A 27,474-nucleotide genomic window follows, 5' to 3' on the forward strand; every position below is an offset into this window, starting at 1 on the left:
AAATATGACACTAATGTGGCACAAGGAGACGCTAGGCCCTCTTAAATCAGGGCCATAGTTTTAGTAGGAATAGCAATAGTATTAGTTACATATTTCACACCTGACACAGAAAAGGCTGTAGTAGAGTATTTGAATGCAACATCTAAGGCAAGTATAGGCGAAGGGGAGCTGAAAACATCATAAATAGATTACATGAATGAAGATTATTCAATTAATGTTTTCTCTAGATTAATAAAAAAATTCACTAAAGCTGTTGATGTTAAAAACTTCCATGTTGGCCCAAACATGCCATCCTCTGCATATGAACAGGTTTCCTACCATCATATTCCACTTTAATATGCTGTTTCCTGCAGTACATTTCTTAGTTTAGTGTATAGGGAAAAACACATTTTATATACTATTACTCAAACTTTGACATTGTACTTTTTAAAGTTCCAGTAATCAAAAGTATGAATCTACACCACAAGCTAAGGAAATGGAGACTGAATGACATCACTTTAGACTGTTCCTCCCTATAAACACTGTCAAAGTGCATGAGAAACTGAACATGCTGAATGAACTCCCAAGAAAAAGGTGGTATCTCAAATGTTAGAAGAGAGAAACAAGCAATTTGCAAGAAGTGTGCATAGGAATGAGGAGATTCAGAAGAATGTATAGAGAAAAGAAGAAGATGAATTTAAAAGAAAAATGTCTGTTTGTAAGCTTAAATTAAACAAACCACATAAAGGGAAAATATGTGTGTCTAAGAGGAGAATTAGCGGGAGGAAGATACCAGTGGGAAATAGTAATTGTGAGCATGTGTTCTAACTGTCTCGAGGAACATGGCAAATTTTGCAAGAAGATGATCCTACAATACCTGGACTGTACATTGTATGTGGAGAGAATGCATACTTTAGATTGCCTGCCTGTTGGGAGATTAATTGGTATTTAGGCTTACTTTTCAGAAATGCATCACAAACAGAGTTTAGATGCATTAACAATTACAACAACACACAAAAGATATACACACAGTGTGAATGAGAGAAGACAGTTAGTGGGAGACATATTTGAGTGAGCATACCTGCTGTAGCAGTTGTCTTGAATGATGAGACAATCAAAAAACATTCAATAGTAGTTGATAGATTAGCAAATATTACCTCTGTAGCTTTATTAGTAGAAAACACTGAGCGTGTACCAGTTAGATCTATCATTTTGTAGAACAGCAATGCATAGCTATAATATTAGCAGAGGAAGATGGACTCTGCAAGATACTGAAAACTGAAAATTGTTTTACATACATTGCTGACGAGAGTAGAAGGATCGTAGGGTATGCAAAGAATATTTCTGATCTAAGATTTGATCTTAAACCTCTAGAAACCACAAGTGTAGTGCAAAGCTTTGCAAAAGTATTCAGTACATTAGCTAGTTGAATAGTCAATAGGAAGAGGAACTGTTTAAAAAGTATTAGTTCCTACATTAATAGAAGTAGCTTGCTTCCTTTCTACACTAACAATAAATAACACAGTACATGATTTTGATAATGAAGAAAACTATAGACATGGATAAAAGTATGAAAAGAGATTTTGAAATGAGTGACAGCGTGAACAAAGAATATAAGAGATTGAAAGAAAGAGAAAACTTTAAAAGGAAAAGGGGAGATACTGAAAACTAAGATAAAAGTGAACTTTGACTAATACATTTATGAGTGAAATTTGTGATGGTTTCAAACCAACAGATGGAGGAAGTTGGTAGAGATCTAATTAAAATGTAAATCCATTTAATTAATGACCAGTATGAGTGAAATCTAGGCCTAACCAAAACCTCCATTTAAATATACACTTTCCTTTATAAACTTTGATAGGCCCATATTTGCTTGACTTGCTTGATTTGCTAAGGTTAACAAATCCCAACAAACTTTAATTCAGCAGAAATGTTTCTATTGTAATTTTAGCATGGCCTTTGTGTGACACAAATGTCCTATGCTAACAAAGAAAGCTACATTATTTTATTCTTTTTAACCATTTAACCTGCTTTGGAATTTCAGAACTTTCTAAACTAATCTAAAACTTGCTTCTTCATGAATAGACTTCAGTGTGGAGATGTGTGGGAATGAGTATGACCTACGTTTACTAGTGCACACTATTGACACGAGTGTCTTTTCTTTTGGAGACCAAGACAAATGAGAAAATATTTTAACATAGCAACTTATGTAGAATTGTAGTCAAATCTATCTTGCAGTAATACTATATTTGTTAGAAATTACCATCTCCACAAACGCTGAACCCCATCCAATGATTTCTGTCACTTCTGACCAGCTGTTTAATATCCTGAATGAAAACTTGTAATGAAATGTGTATCTTTATATTTTATGTATTAAAGTGTCTCAGGGAAAGAACAGTTTAGCGATAGCAGTAGCAGTGGCAACAATTATGGCGTGCACAAGCTCTTATGCTCTGAGATTCAGATTAATTCTCTTTGTGAGACTCAGACAGACTATACTTTCTGCCTAGACTATTCTCTATCAGAGTTTGTTATTGTTTTGGTATGATTATTGATAGCTTTGCTGGCTAGACTGCTTCTTAAAACTTTGTTCCTTTTGATATTTCTGACTAAAATGATTTACTCTTACTGATTTAGTATATTAGAATAGGGGTAGATGATGAGACACACTTTATGTAATTCTCATTATTGACTCCAGAAAAGGGATTTCCTGGCCTGATTTGAGGAAAGTAGCGCTGCACTTTGCGCCCCTTAGCGTCACCCTAATGCCACCATGTGTGCGCTGTATCTAAGAAACGGCACACTATGGCGGTAATTAGGGAAACTGGCGTGAACACTTTTTATGCTAGTTCGGAGCTTTGCAGGGCTAACGTCAAAACGTTTATGCTAATGCTGCAAAGGCCATTGAGGCCCACTGAAAACAATGGTGTGCCTCCTTTTAGTGCCTGCTCCTAGATTTCTTTGCACCATCTTTTCAGCCCCCCCTGAAGGGGGAACGCCCCCCCTTTGCATACATTATGCATGGTGCAGGCATAATGTAGTGCAAAGAGTTGAAAAAGGTGCAATGCATGCATTGCACCACTTTGTAAATTTGGTGTGGGGTTTTTGCCTCGTTGGCCCACATTAGCATAAAAGAATGGTGCTAATGTGGCACAAGGAGGCACTAGAGGCTCTTAAATCAGCCCCTAAATGTACTGTAACCCTCCTGGGTGGCTAAGAGTTGTGGAGTATTTTATAATGTTAGGATTCTCTGTGCTCCCAAAAGCAATGAAAATGAAACAATTGTATTTTGTTCTATATTTTAGCTTACAATTGCAAGCAGAGTGAATATGTTTATTTTTGCACTCTTTAGCTAGTTAGAGAAAAACTGGAACCTTTCTGCACGTTTCTACATTCTTCACATTCCAAGCTAGTGCAGCTTTTTTCTTTAGTAAAAAACTGACTTCTATTGAACTGTTTCTAAAATATGTTTCCAACAAATAACTAACAGGTTTTTGATGTGTTTAATTTTACATTAGAGGTCTTATTGTTATTTTTTTCGTGTTTGCAAACATGCACGCTCTTTCATATGAAAAAGCTAGCTATGCACCAAGGTCTGTGGTTTGTGAGAAAGGCGATGATGTGACCATGTATTATATGGGATAAAGTACCCCTTGATATACATGATAAGAATATTGCACGTCACCTTAGAGTTCCAAAACCTTATCAAGGAACTCTGCCTTCAGTCTTATTCCTCTATATTTTTATATACCTCCTTGGTAACTTGCAGTATCCTTATAATGTATGGCAGTGGGTACTTTATCCCTTAAATTACATATATTGGAGCGGTTATGTTGATAACATTACATATTTTCTACCTAATTTCAGATCAGGCATCCACACCTCTGAGGTCCTATGATCTTACTTCTACTACAGTTATTGCACCTGCCTCATAACTCTTTCCACCTTAACTCAGAAGCTGCTGAGACAAAGAGAAGCTGCATGAAGGCAAGAATCATTAGGAAAATGTGCATTAGGCATTCCAGGGCACATCTCCTGAATAGCTGTTGCAGCATGATTCCCCTTTGACCTCTTGAGCCAAGGTACTTAGGAGGGCTGGAGATGAAAGGAGCTTGTAGGTGGACATTTTATTTGATGCTTGCTATGAGCATTTGAACCAAATTAGATTGGAGTTTGGAGATTATGCACAAGAAAGAAGTAAGTCACCTTGATAGTAAAAGGGACTGTGGATACCATCTTACCTGTACATATCAAGGCAACCAGACCTCTAAAAACCCATTAGTCTTTTGCCTGCACTTGCCAAAACTAGGGAGGATTACTCAGCTAAACAGCTAGCCATTATGCTGGAAAATACTGGACTGGGCATAGGCAGGTTTTTGCATGGGGAACAGTACTGAGGCAGTAGTAGTCATATATAGATATATATATAATATATATATATATATATATAAGGAAAAGGAGAAAGAAAAAGAAGCAATGATTAGCGCATAGATGTCTAATTATTATGCATAAAATATTTTATCCTACAAGTAAACATTTATCAGAAGCAATCCCTAAATGAGTGAGGCATACATATCCTAGCTAATATGTCAGAAAAAGTACAATAATGTATAGCTTAAATCTGAACCAAGACAATAAAAATTATAACTTTAAAGGGATATAGGGAAGCTTTTGTTTCTTAATTAAGGATGTATCATGAATTTTTAAACACCTGAGATCTACTGTTATCTGTGACTCATATGCAATGTGCAAGATAACGTACCATTGATGGTTAACTTCAAATTGATAGCCTTCAAACTGAGGACTCTGTCTCTGTGAGTAGAAATATTCTTTGCAGGGTGTCTTAGGAATCTGTCTCTGAGTTGTCCACTGTGTGCCTTCAAATACAAGAGGCAGTGCCTATTGATTGTTCATGTGGCTGAAAGACTTTCTTATTCTGGGCCTGCCTGACCAGCTCCTGGCAAGATTTTCGGTATCATTTTCATCTTTTCTTACAACAATGTCCTTCCTTGTTCTGCCACATCCTCAGGTACTTGCCTCACATTAAGTTAAGAGCTTAGTAGCACACAGGTCCAACAGGCAATGAAAGATTCACAGCATTACACTGTTGTTTGGAGAGTACAAAGTGTTTGTTGAGTGACTAAGGACACACAGAGCTATCAATTATAGGCCTCAATTCAGTCTACAGAAATTCTTCAATTTCCCCCAGCCTGCACACCCACATAGGTTTACCGTGCCAGTGTCTTGTTGTGCTACATAACGCAACAACCATTTTGTAAGCTAGTACATATTTTGCTCCTAGAAGTACTCTGAAACTGTGTTGCACCAATATTCTGAGATCATTTTGAATGTGAGCACAAAGATGCCATAATGTAGTTCCTATTTACAGTTTTGTATCCTCGGACTGCATGCAACCCCAAAAAAGCTTCCTCTCTAGCCCTATCAAATTTGACTTTTGCTTAACACTTCCAATAGCCGCTACTCCTTTTCTTTCAAATGAACCTCTCCCTACTTCCATCCTGTGCATGCCTCCTCTCTCTCAGCAAATCAAATATGTTTGTCGTCATCCCTACTACTGTATTTCTTAAAATGCCCACACCTCATTTCAAAGATCATAATCTTGCCTTTAAATGTCAGGCACCTGAAACCTAACAATACTTAGGGCCTGATTAAGATCCCGGTGGAGGGATTACTCCATCGCAAATATGATGGATATCCTGTTTGCAATATTACCATCTCCATAGGATATGATGGGATCATAATAGTACGAATGGGATATTCATCATGTCTGTGATGGAGTAATCCTCTCCGTCAGGACCTAAAACAGGCCCTTGGTCTCCTATAGCTCATCTAATAATACTATCAACCATTTGCATCAATTAATTTCCTTCCCACCCCCCCCCCCCCACAAAATTCACACCTAAATCCTATTAATGTGATCTACCACATTGAAACAAACTGGAGTAAGTGTATGTAATGTTCTCTATAAGAGCGCCAGACTAATCCCAATAACCACCAAATAAAACCACTAACCCTGCATTCTGAATCAGTGTGCTGTCCAGCATAAAGCACCTCAACAGCTAGTCATCAGTTGTCAGCAGTAGTAAATAGTATATAAATACAGTTACAATACTATACAATATCATGCTTATCTTTTTCCCCAGTTATGTATACAATATACACACATTCACAAAATACTTGCAAATTACCCACTTTTCATAGGAGATGCAGGCTCACATGGCTCTTCTGTATCTCAATGATTTTTTTTAAATGTGTTTTGTTGGAAACAACCTAGGTTTGTGAGAAAAGAAACTTCATAACCTCCCAGCTACATCACAGATAAAACAGGCAATTTACAGAAAAGATGACCCTGATTGAAGCTCGTACTTGGTAAAATCCAATCATTCACAGAATAAAGTAAAGACTAATGTGAATTCTCTGACATGGTTAGAGTCCAAGCGACTTTAATTTTCCGGGCTCAGAATAACTACTTTTATGTGTTTGAACTTTTCTTAAGTGTAGTCATGGTACAACTAATAACATAAGTTTTATTCATAAAATGATAGAAACAGGTATGCTAAGAGAGGTTAAACTATGATATTGAACTGTATTAGTAAACCAGAACAAAGCGTGTTGTTTTTTATGAAATAATTTTAATTCCCTTTAATGAAAAAGTAATGGTACTTTCTCCAAGCTGCCGTTCTGGCCAATTATGCAGCCCTGCTCTCCTATTTAAGTATTTAAGCAGTATATTATGTTCTCTATTCATCACAATGCGTATGTATTCACTTAAATGTCACAGTATTAGGCAACACAAACCACGTGTGTCAGGCTGCATCGGAGGACTTCATTAAAGACATATAATGTGAGGTAGAGTAACTGTTATAAGCAGGAGTGGCAGTTCAAGGTAAGAGTGAGAAAAAGGGCATATTCGATACGTGCTTTAGGAAATATTTGGCGAGCAGGAGGTAAAAATATGCCTGGGCAGAAAACCTAGAGATTGGATTTGATGAAGTTTAATGTAGTGTTAGATGTATTTAATTTACTGTAGACATGTAATGTGACTTTTAGATAAAAGGAAGGCAATGTGGGATTGTTGTGTTGGCTGAACTTCAAACCAGTCTAATGTTGCTGATGCGCAGGGTGTTTTAAATCTGAACATGAGGGACATTTGAATATTTTCAAACCTGGGATTAAGGGTTTTCGAGTGAATGTATTTCATTGCAGCAGCTGACTCATTAGTAGTGACCGTGGGCCACAAGGTCCGGATCTGTTCTTCAGGTGTGATGGGAAGTTGAGTTGTGAATGAAATGTGGTTCAGTTCTGGGTGAAAGTTGCCATAGATCGAGGTAATCATGTTGCAGAAGACTTCCAAGAACGTTGCAGAGGTCCTGTGAGGGGGTGATGTTACTGGAGTCAGCTGCAGTCAAGGTGAAGTCTTTAATGATGGGGGAAATATCCTTTTTGCTGCAGGTTCTGATAACGATGTTGTCTGTGACTTCTGTGCACTTGGCGTTCCTGATCTAAGGGAGGTCATGTCTGAAGGTAGATTTGATGATTTCTCTGTCTGTGTCATCTTGGCACATTCTCCACTTGCATGCCAGTGGAAATTCACCATACTGAGTTCCTCTGTGTGCTAGCTGGCTTGCAGTAGTTCTCTTGCCCTCTTGTTGCACATGAGGGGAGCCATAGTGTAGGCACATGCAGTGATCCAGCTGTTAATGTTCTGATGTCCTCCTACAGATTGCTAGTGTGCTCAGGCAGGTGCACAGAAGAAGAGTGCATCCAGTCCTCCTCTGGAATGTTTTTCCAGCTGCAGTAGACAGGTCCAGTTGTGGTGGGTCTGTGACATTGTGGGATGGGTATGTAGAGACTGACAAAGGCATGGCCTTTCCAGGTGATGGCTTTTAACTGTGATTTTGCTAAATGTGGTGAAAATCAGGTTTGTCCTGAAGCATGGGTTGATGGATGGGGTTGTGCTTTTGAGGTTTTCTAGAAGGGCAGTCGAGTTTGGGTCAGTACTATCTTTCAGAAGGAAATGTAGGTCTCCCAGGAAGATAAAGGTGCTGGCGTTGATGATGAGAGGTGTGATGTAGTGCATGATGCTGCTAGCAAATCTGGCATGAGGTCATGGTGATTTGTAAATGAGGGTTCTGTGCAGTCTGTAGTTTGCTGTAATAAGTAGGTTGAACATGAGGTGCCCCATGTAGTTGGCGAATTTGTCAGTGACAGTGGTGCAGCTGAATACAGCAATGGTGATAAGAGTCTCACCTTGTAGAAAATAACCCATCAAAGCAGGATTACTACCTTTTTTGATTCCCACTTGAGGAGTGGCTGCTGGGAGATAGATTTCTTTGAGTGGGCTCCAAGAGCATGCAAAGCCAGAAGACATTTTTTTCTGATAGGAGTGAAAAGGTGGAGGACATCTTGTACATAGCCCCTACACAAGAAACTATTTTGCTGAGCCCACTTAGCTCAAAAGAGATCAATCATTAATGACTTTGAAAATCCTACGAAAAATCCTACCTATTGAGATAATAATGATATTGACCTTGGAGAGCTTTCAGGCTCTCCCCATGCTATGGACTGTGGGACTGTCCCCTCTGTCATTCCTTATCTTTCCAGTAAGAGCAGCTATGCAGGTTGAGCTGATATCATGTTGTTTCTAAACTTGCTAATTTCAGGTCTTACATTTCAGTCTAATAAAATGGAAATTCAGGTTGAACTATTGCATACTTTGGCTACTTATATCTTTAGACTGATAATTAAATGATGAATCTCAATAACTTGTTTACAAGCAGATGGACAGAACTCTTCTGAGAACTGCAAAAATGCACCAATACCAAAAAAACCTTCAACAATTCCCTTAATGATACAAGCTTTTGTTGATGAATTAACTGAACAAATGCCAATTCATGTACCACAGCTGCAAAGTATAGCTATTATGCAGGACATCTTAAATATGCTGGCTTCTACTAATCCCAATCAGGAAGTAAGTAAAGTTATCAATATAAATAATGATGAGCTTTTATAGAAGAATATAAAAATAACTCATGAAGTTCAATAAAAAATCCATATCTTCTCTCAAGGAAACGCAGCTTGGTGGTGTTGAGAGCAAACCGTCTTTATACCTGTTTGTCTTCATAGAAAAGGACCGACAAAGACCCTCCATAGAAGAGAATCTTACTCCTCCCTCTGCCAAGCCAAAAAGTCAGTCTAAGCTCTCCCATTCTCCTCCAGTTCAGTTATCCTCAAAAGTGGTCAGATTCACTTTGAGCTAAAGCTGTGTTTATGGGGGCAATGTGGGCACTGTTTCTCTGAATCTATGGTGTAATAGTTAATATCAGCAAGGATATCCCCTGCTTCTCACTCTTTTTCTGGTCTGGCAGGTTGTCCAACAGCTCCAGTCCATAGACCTGGAATGTATTGAAATTTAAATATAATAAGTCCAATAAACTTGATGTAATCTGGTCTCCAATGGCCCAGGGACTTCTTGCCCCACAGCAAGATTACAAGTAATTAGCTATAGCACTATCAACCAATCATTGTTCACTTGAGAGGCTATAAGTGAAAAAGGTAACAGGACATAGGCCCTTAACCCTCCACAGCCTGCCCATCAACTTTTCACTGAAGATAGCAAGCCATCTGTTGTGAGTTTCCCCGCTAAATTTCACCAAGAGTAAGAGATTGGTTATGGCTCCATTGTTCTCCACCTGGGACCCTCTTGACATTCTTAATAGACTGAATATTCTTTACTTACTGCAGTCCCACCAGGACCTTAACCACCTATGCTCAAGTTAAATCCTCAGTGAGGGATTCATTCTCCCTCAGATTGATGGTCAGAATTCTTCTTCTTACATGGCATTTAGTGGAACAGGCAAACACCGTGCTGGGATACAGTTGCTCCTTTGACAGCTTGAGGAATTCCAGATCAAAGACACCAAGGCGGTCATTACAACATCGGCGGTAAAAGCCGCTTACCGCCGTGCAGAAGACCGCCAACACACCGCCGCGGCCGCGGAAAACCACCACAGCTATTATGACCCACATTTTGCAATCCGCCAAAATTCAGACACCATCACCCACACAACTTCCACGCACCTCACACAACACACCACTACATATCAGCACACTGATCACCACACACACCACCCCACACATCACCTACACCACCCCATGGCACGGCAAAGATACCCCAGGTTCTCGGAGGAGGAGCTCAGGGTGATGGTGGAGGAAATCGTTCGGGTAGAGCCACAGCTATTAGGAGCACAGGTGCAGCACACCTCCATTGCAAGGAAGATGGAGCTATGGCGAAGAATAGTGGACATGGTCAACGCAGTGGGACAGCACCCAAGAAATCGGGAGGACATCAGGAAGAGGTGGAATGACCTACGGGGGAAGGTGCGTTCCGTGGTCTCAAGACACCACCTGGCAGTTCAGCGGACTGGCGGCGGACCCCCACCTCCTCACCCACAACTAACAACATGGGAGGTGCAGGTCTTGGCGATTCTGCATCCTGAGGGCCTCGCAGGAGTAGGTGGAGGAATGGACTCTGGTAAGATAAATCTTAACTATTACATCCCCCACCCTACCTGCATGCTATCACATACCCCCACCCTCACCCCCAGCACCCCAACTCCTCACATGTGTCCCAACATCACAAACCACCCACCCAACACCAAGCCCTGCATGCAACAACAGAGCATGGACACCCATCACTAAAGCATGCCCACTGCACATACCCATACAACCCCCTAAACCACCATCACACATGGTCCCACACAGGAATGCAAGCACTGGGGTACACGCTCACCCACCCATTGCACACCATGGCACACACAGATGTAATAAACATCCTTTTATACCCCTGCAGGACCCCTACCCAACGTCACCGGACAGGAGGGTCCACACATGTCCACACCACCAACAGAAGAGGCCCACAGTGATGACAGCACCTCTGTCCAACTGGATCTAGATGACCAGCCCGGCCCGTTGGGGACCTCTGGACAGTCGGTTCCCCTCACACTGGCACAGGCCACCACAGACCTTGCCCCCTCTGGAAACACCAGCACAGTACCCACCCAGCGGGCCCATACCTCCATCCCCAGGACACGTCAATCAGCAGTGTGTCCACCACTACAGGGAACCCAGGATAACCCACCACCCCAACAACAACAAAGACCTGGGGGCAGTGGTAGTGGTCACACGGTCCAGGGGACAGAGGCCCAGGAACACTGGGGAACTGGGAGGGCTGCTTTGCGACAGGGGACGGACAGGCCAAGGGAACCCACTCTCCACGAGGCCCTCTCCTCCTTAATGGGAGCCTACCACCACTCCCAGGAGACGATGGGAACGGTACTGGCCAAGTTTCAGGAGGAACTCTGAACCATCAGCTCCACCCTGGGCACCATCGTAGGGGTGCTGAAGGAACTACTCAACACCAGGAGGGACACTGTGGCACTACAAGGGGCCCCTGACACTATCATAGATGATGAACTGCCTACCACCTCCGCCGGCGCTAGTGGACAGGACGCCTCGTAAACAGGACCACCACACCAGCACCCCACCCCCTGCAGAGGGAGAACCACCCCGCAAACGGTCCCTGAGATCCAGGACAAAGACAGAGCACCATGCCAAGACCCCTGCCAAGAAATGAGACCACCCTGATTGTCATCCCACTGTCCCACTTTGTCACCCTGTCCATACTTAAACTGCCCCAGATCCACTTCCTATGCCCATTTGGGCAATGCACCTGTGAGACTAATAGACTGGACTCTGCCATGGACATTCCTCCGCCATCACCCCTCAACATTTCACTACCCCCTCCAATATTGAGCACTTAAATAAATACACTTAAAACACAAAACAATCTGCAGTCTGTCTGTGATTTCGAAATAGTGTATTAGGAATTACAGTGACAAAATGCTCTTTCAATTGTAATGTCAACATACCTATGTCACACAGCTCAAGTCCATGAGGAATCAAAGCAGATGTCACACAGTGGGACCCACATCTGTGAAATCGTAAGGGAAAGTGACAACTCAGTGACCATACACTGGGTGAAAAGGACAGACAGTAGAGAGGTAGTAGTGTCTAAGTACATTTAGTAGGCAGGTCTGTACTCTTACCTGTGTCTCACTGGAAATATTGCTGGATCACTGAGTCCCTGTCGTTCATGTCATCTTCCTCTGCTTCCTCGTCTTCACTATCCACAGGCTCCACAGCTGCAACAACACCGCCATATTGACCATCCTCCTGCAGAAAAGGCACCTGTCATCGCAATGCCAAGTTATGAAGCATACAGCAGGCCACGATGATCTGTCACACCTTCTTTGGTGAGTAGAAGAGGGATCCACCTGTCATATGCAGGCACCAGAACCTGGCCTTCAGGAGGCCGAAGGTCTGCTCGATCACCCTCCTAGTCCGCACATGGGCCTCATTGTAGCGTTCCTCTGCCCTTGTCCTGGGATTCCTCACTGGGGTCAGTAGCCATGACAGGTTGGGGTAACCAGAGTCACCTGCAAATGGCGAGGGACAAGTATTAGACACACACTAACCTGTAGGGTAAAACCAGACCCGGACAACCATTCCCACTGTCTTGCCTCCAGGTGCTCACCTAATAGCCACACACGGTGCCTCTGGAGTTGACCAATCACATAAGGGATGCTGCTATTCCGCAGGATGTAGGCATCATGCACTGAGCCAGGAAACTTGGCATTCACATGGGAGATGTACTGGTCTGCCAAACATACCATCTGTACATTCATAGAATGATATCTCTTCCGGTTTCTGTACACCTGTTCACTCCTGCCTGGGGGGGACCAAAGCCACATGGGTCCCATCAATGGCACCTATGATGTTGGGGATATGTCCCAGGGCATAGAAATCACCTTTCACTGTAGGTAAATCCTCCACCTGAGGGAAAACGATGTAGCTCTGCATGTGTTTCAGAAGGGCAGACAACACTCTGGACAATACGATGGAAAACATAGGCTGGGATATCCCTGATGCTATGGCCACTGTTGTTTGAAACAACCCACTTGCTAGGAAATGGAGCACTGACAGCACCTGCACTTGAAGGGGGATTCCTGTGGGATGGCGGATTGCTGACATCAGGTCTGGCTCCAACTGGGTACACAGTTCCCCGATTGTGGCACGGTCAAGCCTGTATGTGATTATGACATGTCACTCCTCCATTGTCGACAGGTCCACCAACAGTCGGTACACCGGAGGATGCCGCCATCTCCACACATGTCCCAGGCGACGGTGCCTATGAAGGACAACAGCAAGCATAGAGTCAATCAACTCAGAGGTACGTACCCATAGCTTACACAGAACACCAATCATACACAAAAGGTGGCCTGTATGTGTGTTGAGTCTAGGCCTAGGTATGTGTGACGCAGTTGGAAATGAAGCCATGTGGGCCCCTGAAATGGCGCCTGTCTGACCTCTAAAGTGGGACAATGGGATGTGAGGTAACTGCGCTGGCGTTGTACACCGTTGCGGTAGGCGGTAGAAGACCACGGCGCAATGCTGCATTGGTTAACATTGGACCCTATGGTTCCCAGGGGCCAATGAAGATGTGCGCCGGCGGTGACGGTACGCACCGCCACGGACGTGACCGCCATTTTCTATCTGTTCAATCACTCAATACCTGATCTTCGACAGGAGAGGACCTACACTGCAAGTGCTGCTGTGACCTCGGTCTGGAAGAGACAATGGCTCGAGTGACTGGGGAAAGGGGCCCTGCCTTCACATCGGAGGAGTTGGAGAAGCTCGTGGATGGGGTCCTCCCCCAGTACACGCTATTCTACGGTTCTCCAGACAAACAGGTAAATACACTGTGAGCATGCTATATGGGCAATGAGTGTGTGGAGTGGGGTGGATGAAAGATGGGGGGGAGATTGAGGCGTGCATGAAACAACGTTAAGTGCATGTGCATCATGGCAAGGGTAGGGATGGGGGCCAATCACTTTGACGGTGCAGTTGGTAATAACTACACTTTTTCCCCTGTACATTTCATGTAGGTCAGCGCCCACCAGAAGAAAGAAATTTGGCGTGCCATCGCCAAGGATGTACGGACCCTGGGGGTCTACCACAGATAGAGCACCCACTGCCGGAAAAGATGGGAGGACATTCGCCGCTGGAGCAAGAAGATGGCGGAGGCTCAGCTGGGGATGGCCTCCCAACGTGGGAGGGGTGCCCGTCGCACCATGACCCCCCTGATGTTCCGGATCCTGGCGGAGGCATACCCAGAGTTGGATGGGCACTTGAGGGCATCACAGCAGCCACAAGGGGGGAGTACACTCTCATTCTGCTGACTTTGCGCGCAGTGGAGGTGTCTGGTTGGGGGAGGTGGGCTGTGGGTTTCCCTAGGCCAGGGCGAGTTCCGCAGGCAAGGCCCCTCCGTAAGGCAGGCCATGTGGCACCCTAGCCCACCTCTGTAGATTGCCAAGTACACCTAGTCATGCCCCTATGTCATCTATGTGTGCAGATGTCGTCCATAGCCTTGTATGCCATTTCACAGGAATTGAACAGTGGAGCCAAGAGCGCGGAATAGTGCAGGGGGCTTCTGTGTCTGTCGTGTCCGCCAACGGTGGCGGTAATGCATACACTCAACATGTCTCTCTTCTGTCTTCCCCCCCTTTTTGTGTTCTCCCTGTTCTTGTGTGCATTAGCATCATCAGGCGGAGGAGCAGTGGCACAGGAGAACGAGGGAGCTGCATCCCACATGGCCCCGGAGGGCGACACTACGGAGTCTGAATTCACCAGTGGGACGGAGGGCGAGGGGATCTCCACGGCGGGGACATGAGCTGTCACCGTCCACTGATGGGAGCTCCCTTGTGGTGGCAGCAACATCTGTGCCCCCGCATCTACAGGTACAGCCGCCACCCCCCTACCAGCACCGCCCTCCCAGCAGCCCCTCAGCCTTTGCCCTGTGCCCGCTCACCCAGGAGGGTGGGCATCACCTTCGCCCCAGGCACCGCAGGCCTTGCCCCAGTCACCCCTGCTGCCCTCAGTGAGTAGGCCATTGACCTCCTCAGGTCCCTCACTGTTGGGCAGTCTACCATTTTGAATGCCATCCAGGGTGTAGAGAGGCAGTTGCCACAAACAAATGCATTCCGGGAGGGCATTCATTCTGATCAGGCGGCCCTTCACCGAGCTTTTCAGACTCTGGCCTCAGCACTGATGACAGCCATTGTCCCCGTCTCTAGCCTCCCCTCTCCAACTTCCTCCACCCCGACCTAATCCCCTGTACCTCAGCCTATCCCAAGCACACCTACAGACCAACATGCACACACGTCAACACCCAAGGGAAGCTCAGGCAAACATAAGCACCACACATCCCACAGGCATTCACGCAAGCATCACACACATGCAGACACACCAACATCCACTGCCTCCACTGTTTCCCCCTCCTGCTCATCTCCCTCCTCCCACCCAGTGACGTCTACACTCACACCTGCATGCACTACCTCTACAGCCACTACGTCCCTCTCCAGCACACCCACCACCACACCCCGCTCACGTGCAGTCACCACCCTCACTACCATTCACATGTCCCCTGTGTCCTCTCCCAGTGTGTCTGTGACGCCCCCTCCCAAGATACACAAACGCAGGCACACACCCACCCAACAGCCATCCACCTCACAACAGCCTCCAGCACTTGCACATTCACCCAAAGTCACCAAACGTACACCTCCTACAACCACTACCTCTTCCTCCACTCCCAAACCCCCTCCAGCTACCTTTCCCAGTGTGTCCCAAAAACTTTTCCTGTCCACCCTTGACCTCTTTCCCACACCTCCCCCACCCTGTCCATCCCATAGGTCCCAAACTAGCACCTCAGCCACAACATCTCCGGGACCAGTGGTGCCTGTAGTCACCAGAGTCTGGAGTGCACCGGCCACCAGGGCAGCCAGTGTTGCACGGAGCCACAGCACAGACAGTCCCCCACCTGTGAAGCATCAGAAGTTGGCCAGTGCCCGGCGGGAGAGGGGGAAGACTCCAGCCACCAAAGCCGCTCCCAGGGGTCCCGGTGGGAGTGTGGAGTCAGCTGTGACACCTTCCAAGGTGGGGAAGGGCCACAAGAAACCCGGCAAGTCTGGGAAGAGCAGCACAGCGGAGAAGACCGCCATCATCCCCGCTGCCCAGGAGGCCACCGCCAGCACCAGCCCAGCTGCCCAGGAGGCCACCGCCAGCACCAGCCCAGCTGCCCAGGAGGCTACCGCCAGCAACAGCCCAGCTGCCCAGGAGGCCACCGCCAGCAAAAGCCCCGTTGGGCCATGAAGGACCGCCAGCAAAAGCCCTGTTGGGCCATGAAGGACCGCCAGCAAATGTCCCGTTGGGCCATGAAGGACTGCCAGCAAATGCCCCGTTGGGCCATGAAGGACCGCCAGCAAATGCCCCGTTGGGCCATGAAGGACTGCCAGCAAATGCGCCGTTGGGCCATGAAGGACCACCAGCAAATGCCCTGTTTGGCCATGAAGGACGGCCAGTAGCTGAGACCCTGCAATGGAGACAGGCATCTCAAGCACCGCTGCACAGGGCACCGCCATCTCAAGCACCGCTGCACAGGGCACCGCCATCTCAAGCACCGCTGAACAGGGCACCGCCATCTCAGGCACCGCTGAACAGGGCACCGCCATCTCAAACACCGCTGCACAGGGCACCGCCATCTCAAGCACCGCTGGCCCATGAGCGGCAAGGGCACTGACGCAACTGAGTCCGTCACGGGGAGCATGTAGCACTCTGGGCACAAAGCCCCCTCCAGAACCAGTGGAGAAAGGCATCCACTCCCTTTGTCCTTAGCAGGATGAAGCACTCTGGGCACAAAGCCCCCTCCAGAACCAGTGGAGAGATACATCCACTCCCTCTGTCCTTAGCAGGATGAAGCACTCTGGGCACAAAGCCCCCTCCAGAACCAGTGGAGAGATACATCCACTCCATCTGTCCTTAGCAGGATGAAGCACTCTGGGCACAAAGCCCCCTCCAGAACCAGTGGAGAGATACATCCACTCCCTCTGTCCTAAGCAGGATGAAGCACTCTGGGCACAAAGGCACAAAGCCCCCTCCAGAACCAGTGGAGAGATACATCCACTCCCTCTGTCCTTAGCAGGATGAAGCACTCTGGGCACAAAGCCCCCTCCAGAACCAGTGGAGAAGGCATCCACTTGAGAGACTGTGGCTTTGCACTCCCCAGGATGTAACAGTGGGCAAACCACCCACTGTAGAGTCTTGTGAGACTGTGGCTTTGCACTCCCCAGGATGTAATAGTGGGCAACCCACCCACTGTAGAGACTTGAGAGACTGTGGCTTTGCACTCCCCAGGATGGAAAAGTGGGCATGTGGCCCCCTCGTGGATTTGGCGTCGTGCACTCAAGCGGCTGAGGTGCCCCCCCTTTCCCTCCCCCTGAGGTGCCTGTTTAGTTGCTGTCTGATGCCCCTGCAGTGTTCTCTCCATCATGGTCGGGGATCTTGTGTGGGTCTGCCCATACCGTGTGGTCCCAGTGTTCCACGGACTTTCTTAGAACACTACCTGGACTACTATGCTTGGTATATATTATGTACATGGTGTATATATCTATTTCTGCCTACTTGCTTTTAATATATTACAATGGTTACACTCATTTTCTATTGTCTTTGCATTCTTCCAGGGGGTTTGGGGGGTGTAACTGTGATGTATTGATACGCATTAGTGTTTGTATTGTAGTGGGTGAGGGTGGTGGTGGGGGTGTTGCATGTGTGTGTCCCTGTTTTTGCCTCCCCTGTGTCGTAGGTGCAGTATTCACTGTGGTCTTCGCCGCCGGCGTTCGTGCTCCTGGTAGAGGAGCAAGAAGATGAGGGCTGGAAAAATGTGAAGCTCTGGTTCCATGGCGTCCTCATTCCTCATGGAGTGTGTAGAGGTGAGCGTTTAACCTTTGGGATTCCTGTTTCCAGCGTGTTTTTATCTGCAGTGAATCCGCCCCGGAAAAGGTGGCGGATTGGCCTGTCATAATAGTGTGGGCGGTACATTGTCTCCCGCCAGTCTGTTGGCGGTGACCGCCGTGCTGTTTGTTTGAACCACCGTGGCGGTCGGAGTGTTAAAGTGGCTGTCTTTGTTGGCGGTTTCCGCCACGGTCGTGAATTCAATTTTTTTACTGCCGGCCTGTTGGCAGTCTTACCGCCGCTTTAACACCGACCGCCAGGGTTGTAATGACCACCCAAGTGTCCCTGACAATCTGACCTTTTTAGTGCAAGAACGTTCAAAACATATTACCCAGTCTGAGGGACAACTGACTTCTGTTCTAAGAACTGAAAGTTGGCGCCCACCCCTCACTCAATTGAAGTGCACAATATTTTGTTCACCTACACTACACATGCAGATCATGTATGTACTATGACGAGAGACACTGTTGATTAATCTTGGTTATCTAATACTCTGGCATCAATCAAACGTTTATCCTTTAAGCCAGACTTCATTCATTTATCCATTAAAACACATTCTCTTAATAGTGCTTTTGGCGCTTATAATGTGGGTGACTGGGCCTGACTATAGTCTGACAGTGTGCTCAAAATCCTGATACCATTTACTTACAAGAGTCTTTGCACATTGAATACCAGACCTCACATTTTATCTAACATTTTCTATTCCAGTTGTCGAATCTCTAAATGGGTGAAAATGCGTGGTTTGGCTAGTAATCTGTGTTGCCACTAAATTTCCCTTTAAACTAAAATATATATGTGTTGCCAGTTCCTTCCTACATCCTCTGCTTGTTCGGACAGCAACTAAGGCCTAAGAAGTAGGTGTTTCAGTTTTAAAAATTTATGTTAACTGCATCATTACTGAAAAAACAATCAGTACTCCATCATTACATCAAATGCTTGATGTACTACCAGACTTAAAAAACAGTTTCCCTTGGATTTTTTTTTCTGGTCATTGACGATTTCAACTTGAATATACTTACAAGGGGCAGTTTTTGGCATTCCAGTCCCAGAAGACCCGCCCACGATTGAGCAGCAAACAGCCGAGTTGCATTCTTTAAAGTCTATTCATGCATTAGGTCTATGAACATTGAAGGGCCCATTTCCATTGATCACCCCATGCAAATAACAGATGTTTTTTGCAAAAAGTATGTACATCCTTAATGTTACATTTTCCTCCATTGAGTTGGTTCTTTTCATAAACAACTATAAAATACTTTTACGAATGGAGAGTAACCATTATCTTCAAACATTCAACAGGTGCACAACAAGTATTGAGCCTCCAAGGTACAATTGCCGAGGAACTAAAACGGCTTTGCAAAGAAGAAAAGATTTAAATGGGTTACAAAGCATATCCCAACAAATGAAACTGGTTGGACATACCCCAGTAAAGGATTTAGGCCCATATTTATACTTTTTGACGCTAACGCTATTCCTACGCACCATGCGGGTGCCTTATTTAAGGAATGACGTTAGCCGGCGCTACGGACTGGTCAGAGTAAAAAAAAATTACTCAAACCAGGCAGCGCCGGCATAGGGGAAAATGGGGGTTGTGTGTCAAAAAATGGTGCAAGTCAGGTTTGAGGCAAAAATCATGCCTCAAACCGGACTTGCGCCATTTTTTGACGCACAACCCCCATTGAAATGACTCCTGTCTTTGCAAAGACAGGAGTCATGCCCCCTTGCCCAATGGCCATGCCCGGGGATTTTTTTTCCCCTGGGCATGGTCATTGTGCACAGTGGCATGTAGGGGGGCCCAAATTAGGCCACCCTATGCCACTTAAAAAAAAAGAAATACTTACCTCAACTTACCTGTACTTACCTGGGATGGGTCCCCCCATTCATGGGTGTCCTCCAGGGGTGGGCGAGGGTGGCAGGGGGTGTCCCTGGGGGCAGGGAAGGGCACCTCTGGATTCCTTCCATGGTCAGAGACCATGGAAGTGAGCCCAAAGGTCCCTTAACGCCAGCCCTGACCCAGGCGTTAAAAAAACGGCACACATCAGGCTGTGCGCCGTTTTTTAAGGCAGCCCCCTCCTGTGCGTCAAAATGACGCTGGATTATAAATAAGGTGCACAGGCCTTAAAGTCATTTTTTTGGGCGGGAACGCCTACCTTGCATGTCATTAACGCATGGCAGTTTCCCGCATCCACAAACTGACGCACACAGAGGATTTTTGACGTCCACAGGCGTCAAAGTTTAAATATGGTGCACGGTTTGCGCCAAATGTGCGTCAAAATGTTTGATGAACATTCGGTGCAAACAGAGTATAAATATGCCTCTTAATGTCCCATTTGGGCAGCAGCAGGGAAACCCCTGCCAGCAACGGTTTGATATGCATGGTAAGGCATTTGGTTGAAAAGGTTGGTGGCATCACCAAACTAGTCAATGAATATTTTTTCAATCAAACCAACTTCTAAGTGGTTTTGCAAAAGACTAGAAATGCAATAGTGGGCATTAAGGAAGTAGTACCTTGTTCGGCTTTCAGGGTAAAATTACACAAATTCAAATGCTCCTATTAGAGAGCAATAAGGGAAGACAAAAATAAATCCAACAATATAAAAATGCTTGGAAATACGTCCAATAATTACCTAAAGAGATTTAAAAAAAATCTGAGATTACATCATTAAATTAGATATACTTAACCATTAGAAATAGAAAGCAATGATCCCATAACTCAATGGTAAAAGCAAATTAAATCTTTGTATGTTACCATTGAAGAGGCAGCAATGTGCTACTGAGCATCCCATAATTACTGGGTAACCACAGAACAGGTTTCAGAAAATATTAAAAAGTATAGGTCAGACAGTATTCTGATAGAAATGGTCTACCTGCAGTACTGTTTAAGAAAGATATCCTATTCTGAATAATATGGTTAAGCTGATTGTTTAATGGGTGCATTAGAACCATGAAGATACCAGACGTGGCTCGGCTGTGTTTTGCACCACTTATAAAAAAAGAACACCCTAGATCGTATCCAAAAAGATACAGGATGATTGCCCTGATTGATGTTGAGGAACATTATTTAGGCCTCTGTGCTACTGGAAGACCTAAAAGACTGGGTAAATGAAGACTAACACATTACCTGGTTTCTGGGATAATGGAAAAACAATTGATAGTACTTTAGCCCCAGCAATGTTGTATGATATCCACACCGCACTACGTGCAAGTTATATAGATTTTCAAATAGATTTTGACACCATAAATAGAATCCTCTTATGAAGCAAGGATCATCTATTGGAAATCCAAGCCTTATTACTTGGGTTCATTCAGTGACTGCATCATGATGCTTTGGTCTGTGTCAGATTGGGTAATTATGACTCTGATCCAAAAAAACAAATATAGGACCTCATCACAACTTCGGTGGTCTTTTCCAAACACCACCGAAGCCGCCAGCACTGAAATACCGCCAGTGCTGGTGGTCTTAAGATCGGCCTAATACGTCTGATCTCCGAATTCTGCCCAAAATTGGGTGCAATTCCGAGACCAGTTGTACTGGTGGTCGGCGGTGCAGAGGTGGTGCCGCCACTAGTACTGCCATGCCAAAAAGAGACCGCAGACCATATTACAACCCATAATATGGTGTGGTGGTGTCCAGATGGCGAGGTGCTGCCGGCAGTGGAAGCACCAGGGCCCGTCCCATCCCGGACGACCTCCTTGACGGACGGGGTAAGTGGATCATCCAATTGGGGAGGGTGTGTGTGAGTGTGTATGAGAATGTTGTAACTGCAGGGGGGTGTTTGTGTGTGCATGTCTGCGTATGTGAGTGCATGTGTGAATGTCATGAATGGGGAGGGGTATTTGTGGATGCATGTCTGCGTGTGTGAGTGATTGTGGATGGGGTGGGGGTGAGTGAGTGTTTGTAGATGGAGAGGGTGTGAGTGTTTCTGTAAGTGGGCGGGGAGGGTGTGAGTTTGTATCAGTGGATGGGGAGGGGGTGAGTGTTTGTGTAAGTGGACGGGGAGGGGGAGAGGATGAATGTGTAAGTGGATGGGGAGGGGTGAGTGTGTGAGAAAACGGGGAGAGCGGGTGAGTCTGTGTATGTGGTGCAGGGGGGAGAGGGTGGGAATGTATGCATGCAGTGCAGGGGTGTGTGAATGTATGTATGCGCTGGGGGTGTGAATGTATGTATGCGCTGGGGAGGAGGGAGTGAATGCTTGCGTGAGTGCAGTGTTTGTGAATTTATGTTAGTGTGAATGGTGGTGTATGACACAAGTGCGTGGGTGAGTGGGGGGGTGTTAGTTTGTGTGTGGGAGTATGTGAATGCATCTGTGCTGGTATGTGGACGTGTGTGCAAGTGTATCCTGGCATCTGGAATGCTTATTCCTGTCACCAGGGTGCATGACCGCCAGCTTTATCTGGCGGTGCGACTGACAGAAAAATGCTGGTGGTCTCCTGCCTCGTGATACCACTAGCGGTATCACGCCATCCGCTGTGCTGGAGGTGCTCACCTATAGCCCGGCAGAGCGTAGTAATGTGGCGGGACGGGTGGAGGCTCCTAATATGGTGGTATTCACCGCCGGCCCGTCGCGGTGACACAGCCACTGTGGGCCTGGCGGGCTCATGATGTGCCCCCTTTTAACTCCTGCTCTCAGCAGGCATTAAAAATGCAGCAAAAAATGGTACAAGTAATCTTTTAGATTTCTTTGCACCATTTTTCCTACCCATGTGTTTCATCTGCTACTTGACACATTTGTTCATCTTATTTTTTTATTTTTTATTATCTCTATTTTAACATTGTAAAACAATTTGATTAAGTGATTACATTCAATATTGTAATGGCTTTACCTAAACATAGGGCAACGTCACAAAACAAAATAAAATGATGGGCGGAGTGTTGGAACTTTTCAAACACTCACGCCCAGTCACAGATCGTTAGTTTGCTCACCATCTCAGTTTGGACCCAGCCATTTGCAAATCAGTCTTGACCCTGTTCCCCGTGGGAACAGTCCATCCTGAACTGCCAGGCCAGGTACTTCCTGGACAGGAATCAAGCATACTGGGTCTGATTTCAGGGTATGACCATTCATCAGTCAGGCTAGCTTGAATCCAGTAGTGCAGCGAGCAAGGGACCCACGTCTGAGCATACCCTAGCCACTTAAGGCGCACAAGGAAACATCACAAAGCAAAATAAAATGAGGGACAAAGTGTTAAAACTTTTCAACACTCAGTCACAGATCTGGGTTAAATCCATTGTTATTTTGCTTGTCATTGTAAGAGGCTGGACTGGCTTGTAGTGAGTACCAAGGGGTACTTGCACCTTGCACCAGGCCCAGTTATCCCTTATTAGTGTATAGGGTGTCTAGCAGCTTAGGCTGATAGATAATGGTAGCTTAGCAGAGCAGCTTAGGCTGAACTAGGAGACGTGTGAAGCTACTACAGTACCACTTAGTGTCATATGCACAATATCATAAGAAAACACAATACACAGTTATACTAAAAATAAAGGTACTTTATTTTTATGACAATATGCCAAAGTATCTTAGAGTGTACCCTCAGTGAGAGGATAGGAAATATACACAAGATATATATACACAATAGCAAAAATATGCAGTATAGTCTTAGAAAACAGTGCAAACAATGTATAGTTACAATAGGATGCAATGGGGAAACATAGGGATAGGGGCAACACAAACCATATACTCCAAAAGTGGAATGCGAACCACGAATGGACCCCAAACCTATGTGACCTTGTAGAGGGTCGCTGGGACTATTAGAAAATAGTGAGAGTTAGAAAAATAACCCTCCCCAAGACCCTGAAAAGTGAGTGCAAAGTGCACTAAAGTTCCCCTAAGGACAAAGAAGTCGTGTTAGAGGAATAATGCAGGAAAGACACAAACCAATAATGCAACAACTGTGGATTTCCAATCTAGGGTACCTGTGGAACAAGGGGACCAAGTCCAAAAGTCACAAGCAAGTCGGAGATGGGCAGATGCCCAGGAAATGCCAGCTGCGGGTGCAAAGAAGCTTCTACTGGACAGAAGAAGCTGTGGTTTCTACAGGAACGAAAAGGGCTAGAGACTTCCCCTTTGGTGGACGGATCCCTCTCGCCGTGGAGAATTGTGCAGAAGTGTTTTCCCGCCGAAAGAATGCCAACAAGCCTTGCTAGCTGCAAATCGTGTAGTTAGCGTTTTTGGACGCTGCTGTGGCTCTGGAGGGACCAGGAGGTCGCAAATTGGACCAGGAGAGAGAGAGGACGTCGAGCAAGACAAGGAGCCCTCTAAGCAGCAGGTAGCACCCAGAGAAGTGCCAGAAACCGGCACTACAAGGATGCGTGAAACGGTGCTCACCCGAAGTCGCACAAAGGAGTCCCACGTCGCCGGAGACCAACTTAGAACGTTGTGCAATGCAGGTTAGAGTGCCGTGGACCCAGGCTTGGCTGTGCACAAAGGATTTCCGCCGGAAGTGCACAGGGGCCGGGGTAGCTGCAAAAGTTGCGGTTCCCAGCAATGCAGCCCAGCGAGGTGAGGCAAGGACTTACCTCCACCAAACTTGGACTGAAGAGTCACTGGTCTATGGGGGTCACTTGGACAGAGTTGCTGGATTCGAGGGACCTCGCTCGTCGTGCTGAGAGGAGACCCAAGGGACCGGTAATGCAGCTTTTTGGTGCCTGCGGTTGCAGGGGGAAGATTCCGTCGACCCACGGGAGATTTCTTCGGAGCTTCTGGTGCAGAGAGGAGGCAGACTACCCCCACAGCATGCACAAGCAGGAAAACAGTCGAGAAGGCGGCAGGATCAGCGTTACAGAGTTGCAGTAGTCGTCTTTGCTACTATGTTGCAGTTTTGCAGGCTTCCAGCGCGGTCAGCAGTCGATTCCTTATCAGAAGGTGAAGAGAGAGATGCAGAGGAACTCGGCTGAGCTCATGCATTCGTTATCTAAAGTTTCCCCAGAGACAGAGACCCTAAATAGCCAGAAAAGAGGGTTTGGCTACCTAGGAGAGAGGATAGGCTAGCAACACCTGAAGGAGCCTATCAGAAGGAGTCTCTGACATCACCTGGTGGCACTGGCCACTCAGAGCAGTCCAGTGTGCCAGCAGCACCTCTGTTTCCAAGATGGCAGAGGTCTGGAGCACACTGGAGGAGCTCTGGACACCTCCCAGGGGAGGTGCAGGTCAGGGGAGTGGTCACTCCCTTTTCCTTTGTCCAGTTTCGCGCCAGAGCAGGGCTAAGGGGTCCCCTGAACCGGTGTAGACTGGCTTATGCAGAATTAGGCACATCTGTGCCCAACAAAGCATTTCCAGAGACTGGGGGAGGCTGCTCCTCCCCTGCCTTCACACCATTTTCCAAAGGGAGAGGGTGTCACACCCTCTCTCAGAGGAAGTTCTTTGTTCTGCCATCCTGGGCCAGGCCTGGCTGGACCCCAGGAGGGCAGATGCCTGTCTGAGGGGTTGGCAGCAGCAGCAGCTGCAGTGAAACCCCAGGAAGAGCAGTTTGGCAGTACCAGGGTCTGTGCTACAGACCACTGGGATCATGGGATTGTGCCAACTATGCCAGGATGGCATAGAGGGGGCAATTCCATGATCATAGACATGTTACATGGCCATATTCGGAGTTACCATTGTGAAGCTACATATAGGTAGTGACCTATATGTAGTGCACGCGTGTAATGGTGTCCCCGCACTCACAAAGTTCAGGGAATTGGCTCTGAACAATGTGGGGGCACCTTGGCTAGTGCCAGGGTGCCCTCACACTAAGTAACTTTGCACCTAACCTTTACCAGGTAAAGGTTAGACATATAGGTGACTTATAAGTTACTTAAGTGCAGTGTAAAATGGCTGCGAAATAACGTGGACGTTATTTCACTCAGGCTGCAGTGGCAGGCCTGTGTAAGAATTGTCAGAGCTCCCTATGGGTGGCAAAAGAAATGCTGCAGCCCATAGGGATCTCCTGGAACCCCAATACCCTGGGTACCTCAGTACCATATACTAGGGAATTATAAGGGTGTTCCAGTAAGCCAATGTAAATTGGTAAAATTGGTCACTAGCCTGTTAGTGACAATTTTGAAAGAAATGAGAGAGCATAACCACTGAGGTTCTGATTAGCAGAGCCTCAGTGAGACAGTTAGGCACTACACAGGGAACACACACATATAGGCCACAAACTTATGAGCACTGGGGTCCTGACTAGCAGGGTCCCAGTGACACATAACAAACATACTGAAAACATAGGGTTTTCACTATGAGCACTGGGCCCTGGCTGGCAGGATTCCAGTGAGACAGTGAAAACACCCTGACATATACTCACAAACAGGCTAAAAGTGGGGTTTAACAAGGCTAGAAAGAGGCTACTTTCTCACAGTCATGTCACCCCATGCCCTGGATCTGGTCCCAGATCTTTGTGACTGGGGGCGAATGTTTGCATTGTTCAGCATTTCGTCCATCATCTGCTCTTTTTGCTTTTACCTAATCATACACTTCATTTGTTTCTTTGTTTAAAAGCAATTGTATTAAACCCAGATTTCAGTTACTCTGGCAAAATCTCATGTAACACCTGTCATTTCATATTACAATTGTAACGCCAAAAACCACAGATTACACAGTTATGTAATTAAGATGTAGCTTGGGTGAAAAAAATAACCTATTGTGAATGCACATAACCAATACAAACAGAATGGTAGCAACTGTTGTTTCAGTCATGTTCAATTTTGCGCTATGGTTAATTGCTGAAAATATGTACTCACATCCAAAAAAGATGACATGGCTCATTTCATGCAAAAAATAGCACAACAGTGTAATGAAGCATTTTTGTACTTTTCCCAACTTTTAAGAAATTTTTTGTAATTTCTGCATAAGAAATTACACACATTTTTTGCAGTTTTAAATAGTAACATACCAGTTTCTTACAATAACACATTCATAATGTATTTTAAATGAAAAAGAGACTATGGCCCTCATTACAACCCTGGCGGTAAATCCAGAAGACAGCCAACATACCGCTGCTGCCGCGGAATTCCGCTACAGGTATTACGACCCACAGCCCGGAATCCGCCACAATGCAGACACCCACACAAGTCCGCCACACCAAAGGTCAGTGCTAAACTGGCGTTAACAAAACCAACACCATCACGCCAACAGGAATACGCCCACAGTATCACGACCCACGAATCAACGAGGCGGTCTTTCAACCGCGGTAATCCATTGGCGGTACACACCACTGCACTCAAAATACACACACACTTACGAAACACAACCACATTGGACAATTCGAAATACACACACCTGATACACATACACACACCACACAACAAATCCAATATCAAGCACACACCCACATCACCCACAAACCCTTACTACAAGAATTTTAAAAGCACGCCAGAGAGAGCCACCACCTAAAACAACACCAGCATCCACAGACACACAACACCATCACTCACACAACATCCACACACCTCAAACAACACACACCAACACACCCCCTCACATATCACAACAGACATCACCTCACACATCACTCACACCACATCATGGCACCTCAATGACACCCCAGGTTTTCTGAGGAGGAGCTCAGGGTCACTGTGGAGGAAATCGTCTGGGT

Source organism: Pleurodeles waltl, chromosome 11, assembly GCF_031143425.1.
Source record: "Pleurodeles waltl isolate 20211129_DDA chromosome 11, aPleWal1.hap1.20221129, whole genome shotgun sequence".
NCBI lineage: Eukaryota > Metazoa > Chordata > Amphibia > Caudata > Salamandridae > Pleurodeles > Pleurodeles waltl.